Source organism: Nyctereutes procyonoides, unplaced genomic scaffold, assembly GCF_905146905.1.
Source record: "Nyctereutes procyonoides isolate TBG_1078 unplaced genomic scaffold, NYPRO_anot_genome, whole genome shotgun sequence".
Taxonomy (NCBI): domain Eukaryota; kingdom Metazoa; phylum Chordata; class Mammalia; order Carnivora; family Canidae; genus Nyctereutes; species Nyctereutes procyonoides.
In genome coordinates this window covers 11,198,817-11,205,784 of record NW_026575140.1, presented here as the reverse complement: position 1 = coordinate 11,205,784, position 6,968 = coordinate 11,198,817, and the positions used below count along the sequence as shown (strand labels likewise).

The following is a 6,968-nucleotide window of genomic DNA, read 5'->3' as shown; positions in this document are numbered from 1 at the left end:
ATTGAGATGAACTCCTGAGATTTGATATTTTTAGTAAATGATGCAGGGATCAGTCGTCTATCCATACAGTATAAAATCAGCCTGGCTTTCTACCTTACTTCCCTGAAACTATGGAAGATATTTATAACAAATCAGAATCATCTTAAAGTCCCAACAACAAGGGAATATTTAAAGTATACAGAGGGTTACCTGACTGGCTCAGTTGGTTAAACACAGACTCTTGATTTAAGCTCAGGTCATGATCTCAGGATTCTGAGATCAAGCCCTACATCAGGCTCTGCTGGGCATGGAACCTGCTTAAGATTCTCTCTCTCCCTCTTTCTTCCCTGCCTCTCTCTCTCACTCTCAAAAAAATAAAATACATATGACACATCCTTAAAAAGTTAGGAATATGATGTGGCATTAAAAGTGTTTTAAAGTGTTTACTACAATGTGGAAAACACCTATAACATGGGTAAAAAAAGGCAGACCATAAAAATCCTGTATAAAGAGTTATCAAAACTATGTAAAGATATATACAGAGAAAAGTCTGGAAGGAAGTCACACTGGTGTTTTTTTTAAATTATTTTTTTATTGGAGTTCAATTACACTTAAGTGTTAATAGTGGTTATTTGTTGTCTTTGGATGGCAATAATGGGAAGACTTTTTTCTTATTTTTTATTTTTCTGTAGCTTGCAAAATTTCAAGACTGACACTGACGATAATGACAGAACAATCTTTTTAAAAATATCCTTTTTCCTTCCAAAATCAAAACTTTGGGGACACCTGGATGGCTCAGTGGTTGGGTGGCTGCTTTCGGCTCAGGTTGTGATCCCCAGATCTGAGATCGAGTCCCACATCGGGCTTCTGTGAGAAGCCTGCTTCTCCTTCTGCCTGCATCTCTGCCTCTCTCTCTCTCCCTCTCCCTCTCCTCTCTCATGAATAAATAAATTAAAAAAAAAAAACCCAAATCAAAATTCTGCCTTCAAGTTTCTCTGTCAGCTGCTGTCCTGCTTTATCAGTCTTTCAAGGTTTTCTGCTTTCTGTTCTCATCACAAAATGTGTTCACTACTTCCTGTGGCTGGCTACACTAAGGCTTCTCAGCTGCCACCTGCTTATCTTGTCCCACTCTAATTCCCAGTTAAGACAGAAGGGCTTTGGGCTGGATACTCTATTGTCAAGTTAATAACGGATGCCCAGGGATCCCTGGGTGGCGCAGCGGTTTGGTGCTTGCCTTTGGCCCAGGGCGCGATCCTGGAGACCCGGGATCGAATCCCACGTCGGGCTCCCGGTGCGTGGAGCCTGCTTCTCCCTCTGCCTATGTCTCTGCCTCTCTCTCTCTCACTGTGTGACTATCATAAATAAATAAAAATTAAAAAAAAATTTAAAAAAAATAACGGATGCCCAAGGAAGAGAGGCTGTGAACTCTCCCTTGTTGCCCTACAAAATGTGTAGGTAGAGTTTAAAGTTTTAGTTCCCAGGCAAATACAAATTTTCATGCACCTTGTAGGTAAGCATTTGTTCTACAGTGGTAGTGAGAAATGTTTTATTTCTAGAAGGGGCACTTGCAGCCCAAAGGGAAAACCTCTCCCTCCACTTCATAGGACCACAGTGCTGCAGAGTCATCTTGCAGCATGTATTCAGGGATGGGAGAAGTTATGGCCACTTAAACTGTAGATTCTCAGACTCTGCTCAGACTTACTGGAGCAAATCTCTGGGAGGAGGGTCCTGGGCTTTGCCTCTTAATGTCTGTGAGGTGATTCCCCACACCCTCCTTCATTTTTAAAACATTATTTGATACTTACATATATATATATATGTATATATATAATATTTACACATATCTTTTAATAAATAAGGTACAATAATAAAATACATATATGAACCTATCACCCAGCCTAAAGCTGGATCATTAACAATAATTTATTTATATTAACCTATGTGATTCTCTTATGCCTTCCTCCTGCCTCCCTATGAGAAGTAACATTTTACCTTTTGTGTTTTCCATTCTGCTAAAATATAAAAAAAATTAGTTTTTGTTTCTTTGGCATCTATGCCTATAAAATACATTATTTAGTTTTGCTTGCTTTAAAAATTTTTTTTTGGCCTCAGGAGAAAGAAATCCATTTTTTATGAGCTTTTTTATTGTGATAGAGTATATATAACAATTTTTCTCTTTTTAACAATTCTAAAGTGTAAAATTCCAGGGCATTAATTACATTTGCAATGTTGTGTAACCATCACCATCATTTCCAAAACTTTTTCATCATTCCAAACAGAAACTCTGTACCTATTAAGCAATAATACCCCTCCCTCCCCTCCCCCAGTCCCTAGTAACCTGTAATTTACTTTGTGTCTATGAATTTGCCTCTCCTAGATATTTCGCAAAAATAGAATCATACAATATTTGTCTTCTAGTGTCTGGTTTCTTTCAGTTAGCATAATATTTTCCAAGTTTATTCATGTTGTAGCAGGTGGCACATTTATAGATGAATAATAGTCCATTGTATATATATGCCACATTTTGTTTATTCATCTGTTGAAGGATACTTGGGTTGTTTCTACCTTTTGGCTATTGTGAATAATGCTGCACTGGACATGGGTGTACAAGTATCTGTTAGAGTCCCTATTTTCAATTAGTTTGGGTATATACCTAGAAGTGGAATTGCTGGGTCATATAACAATTCTATATTTAGCTTTTTAAAAATAAAGATTATTTATTTATTATTCATGAAAGACAGAGAGAGAGAGACAAAGACAGAGGCAGAGGGAGAAGCAGGCTCCATGCAGGGAGCCTAATGTGGGACTCGATCCCAGGACTGAGGTATCATGCCCTGAGCCAAAGGCAGACACTCAACCACTGAGCCACCCAGGCGTCCTTATATTTAGCTTTTTGAGGAACCATCATACTGTCTTCAATAGAGACTATTCCATTTTACATGGTACTATGGGAGTTCCAACTTCTTCATACTCTTGCCAACATCTATTTTATATATGTTTTATTTTAATTTTTAAAAGCAATCTCTATACCCAACATGGGGCTTGAACCCAGAACTCTGAGATCAAGAGCCACATGGTCTACAGACTGAGCCAGCCAGTGCCCCTTATATATATATTTTAAATTATCTATCTATCTATCTATCTATCTATCTATCTATCTATCTATCTATCTATCTATTTTTTTTAGTTGTAGGCTCCTAGTAGGTGTGAGGTGGCATCCTGTGGTTTTTGACTTTGAGCACATCTTCATGTGCTTATTGGCCATTTATATTGTCTTTGGAAAAATGTCTATTCAGATCATTTGCTTGTGTTTTAATTGGATTGTTTGTTGTTTTAGGAGTTCTTTATATATTCTGGATGTTAAGTTGTTATCAGAGATGATTTATAGATATTTTATCCCCTTCATAGATTGTCTTTCACTTTCTTGATATTGTCTTTTGATGTACATTAGTTTTTAATTTTGATGGATCCCAATTTATCTATTTTTTTAAATTTTTATTTATTTATGATAGTCACAGAGAGAGAGAGAGAGAGAGAGAGAGAGGCAGAGACACAGGCAGAAGGAGAAGCAGACTCCATGCAGGGAGCCTGATGTGGGACTCGATCCCGGGTCTCCAGGATCACACCCTGGGCTGAAGGCAGCGCTAAACCGCTGAGCCACCTGGGCTGCCCGTCCTTTTTTTTTTTTTTTTAAAATAATTTATTAGTTTTGGATCACAAAGTACAGGGAAGGCACAAAGGCAGTTCCTGTGACTCCTTGGCGGTTACTTCCCGGACAGTGCATCTGGAACTACCTCTATACACCAGGCTTGGCGCCCATAATCTAACACCATAACAGCTGCAGAGTATAGCACCTGACTGTGGGTGGCAAAGTTTAAATACACCCCATTCACAATGCAGGGCTCCCCTCCATTTTCCAGATCTCTCTTGCAAACTGTGAAATGCCACTAGAACTCTCAGGAATGAACTCTTAGAGTTTTTTTTTTTTTTTTTTAACTTTTTAGAAGAGCTTTTTTAACAGTAGTGACTAAGGCCCTGTGTTCTCAGTGTTATAAGCCCCAGGCTGCCTGGGGCATGGGGACAGCAGTCCCTGGGAGTCCTCCATATCCTAGGCGGCGATGGAGGAAGGGCAGGCCAGGCCAAGCATGAGGAATAAACAATTTTATTGGCCTCAGATCAGGAATCTGTGGGTCTTTTTTTTTTTTTTTTTTTAGGAGTCCATGGGTCTTGAGGACTTCCATGTATTTGTTGATTTTCTTCTCCACCTTCTTTTTGACCCATTTCTGTAGCCTCATGAACTGCTTCTTCTCCGGTAATGGATCTTGGCCTTCTCTGTCCTCTTCTTCTCCAGGGTGGCTGTTACTGCCTGGTACTTCCAGGTACCTTGTGAGCCAGGCACCCCAGGTAAGCAAACTTTCACGTAGGCTTCAGGCGTACCACCTTGGGGGCAGCAGGAACCATCGTCCACTTTTTCTTGTCATAGGGTGGCGGGATCCCACCAAACACCTTGAGGCAGTCCAGGGCAGCCAGGCCTCGCTTGGTCTTGTGGGGCAGCACGCCTCGCACTGTTCCCCAAAAGATGCAGCTGGGTGCTTGGGAGTGGTAGGGGCCACAGGATGGGTTGGTGTTCATCTGTTTGCGGAGGAAGGGGCAGGTCCTGGTGCTCAATGGCCGAGGCATTTCCTGGCCACCTGGTGGCCCCTGTGGCCAAACAGGTGCTTCTGGGCAGGAGGGTTGTAGTTGTGTGCTGTGAGGGCATCAACATTTCTGGCAATTTCTACAGAAACAAGTTGAAGGACCTTCCTTCCTCATTTTCAGCTGTATAATACAGATGGTCCCGGACTGATGATACTTTGACTTAAAAGTCCCCCCCACCCCTTTTTAAAGTGTAGTTGACATACATTATATTAGTTTCAGGTATATAACATAATGATTCCACATTTATATGCAGTATGAAATGCTCATCATAATTGTAGTTACCATCTGTCACCATACAAAGTTATTCCAGTATTATTGAGCATATTCTCTATGCTGTCCATTACGTCCTCATGACTTATTAATTTTATAACTGGAAGTTTGTACCTCTCAATCCCATCACCTATTTCACTCATCTCCTCACTGCTGACTTATGACTTTTTTGACTTTATAATGGTGGGAAGCAATATGCATTCAGTAGAAACTATACTTTGAATTTTGTTTTTTTCCCACACTAGTGATTATGCAGGATTTTCTCTTGTGATGATGGCAGCTGCAGCAAGCCACAGCTCCCAGGCAGCTACGTGATCATGATGGTAAACAATCAACACACTTAATCATTCTTTACCCACATAAGCATTTTGTTTTTTTATTTTCAGTATAGTATTCAATAAATTACATGAGATATTCAGCACATTATAAAATAGACTTCGTGTGAGATAATTTTACCCAACTATAGGCTGATGTAATTGTTCTGAGCACATTTAAGGTAGGCCAGGGTAAACTATGATGTTTGGTAAGTTAGGTGTATTAAATGAATTTTTGACTTACAATATTTTCAACTTAAGCTCATTTATTAGGATGCAGCCCCGTTACAAGCTGAGGAAGATCTGTATTCCATCATACAAAGATATCACATTATTTAGCCATTCCCCTATTAAAAGTTTTTTTTTGAGTGTTGTTGACACATAATGTTAATTTCAGGTGGACAACATAGTGATTCAACATCTCTATACAATATGCAGTGCTCACCACAAGCAGCTACCATGTTACCATATAACATTAGTACATTATCATTGACTATATTCTTTATGCTGTACCTTATATTCCCATGACTTATTCTTTCCATACTGGAAGTTGTATCTCATTCTCCCCCTCACTCATTTTGCCCATCTTCTCCCTCCCCAGCCATAAGTTTGTTCTCAGTATTTATAGGTCTGATTCTGCTTTTGGCTTGTCTGTAGTCTATTGATGGACATCAGCTCCACCATGAATATCCCAAAGTGATTCTTTTGTACATTCTAACTTAAGAACCACTGACCTTTTGTTTAATGAACAAAGCAGGATTTTATTGAGTTGCTATTAAATATCATTTGAATAGTACTTGAGATACAGAAGTGGAGACATTCGACTTAAGTGTACTGATTTTTCCCACCTGCTATTTGGATTAATTACTGGAATATATTTGGGGCACCTGGGTGGTGCAGCTGGTTGAGTGTTCAACTCTTGGTCTTGGTTCAGGTCACGATCTCAGGGTTGTGAGATTGAGCTCCATGATGGGCTCTGCAAACAGTGAAGAGTTTGCTTGAGACTTTCTCTCCCTCTGCCCCACACCCCTTAAATAAATAAATCTTAAAAAAATAATTACTGGATTATAATACCATGAGAACCACTGCCATGGAGTATGGTTTGTGTCAGCCTACATGATAGTTTTAACCATTTTGTGTGATTTCTTGCAAAGAGCTATCACAGAAGATGCAATAAATACATTTTACTGATTTCACGTTGTAGAACTTTTAAGCAATAAGGAGATGTCAACATTGGGTGGGGAAAATGATTGTGAAAAGGAAATGATTTCTTTAGAGAGCCCTGTCTCAGCCAGGTTGTAGAAGCATCTATAATAACGCAAAGGGCAGCTTTGTTTTCAGCACTGAAAACTCTCCAGAACAAAGAGACAGATTGATGCTTCTCCCCCTCCTACACCCCCCCCCCCCGCTGCGTCCTGTACAGTGGCTGATTTCTGGAAACACTTTGGCAGCTACGTGGGGTTATAGCGTGGCCAGGCTTCTTTGGGGTTTGTAAAGAAATACTAGGGGAAACTCAAGTGTGAAGCAAGAGCTCAACACTTAACAGGGATGTTGTTTGTGGCTCTGTTACTGGAAAATGCTATGACCTTATTAACAAGGTCAAAGTTGTGTAGACACAGGAATTACAAAATCAAGAAGGGGGTGGAGTGAGATATTGGAGGCATAAAAGCATCTACAGGTGTCTCCCACAGCACTGCTCTTCCAGAG

General features: G+C 39.9%; 1 pseudogene; it reads right to left on the bottom strand.

The window, feature by feature from the left end:
* Positions 1–4,028: 4,028 nt before the first annotated feature.
* Positions 4,029–4,620, bottom strand: LOC129496842 (60S ribosomal protein L13a-like; annotated as a pseudogene).
* Between the last annotated feature and the right edge of the window lie 2,348 nt (positions 4,621–6,968).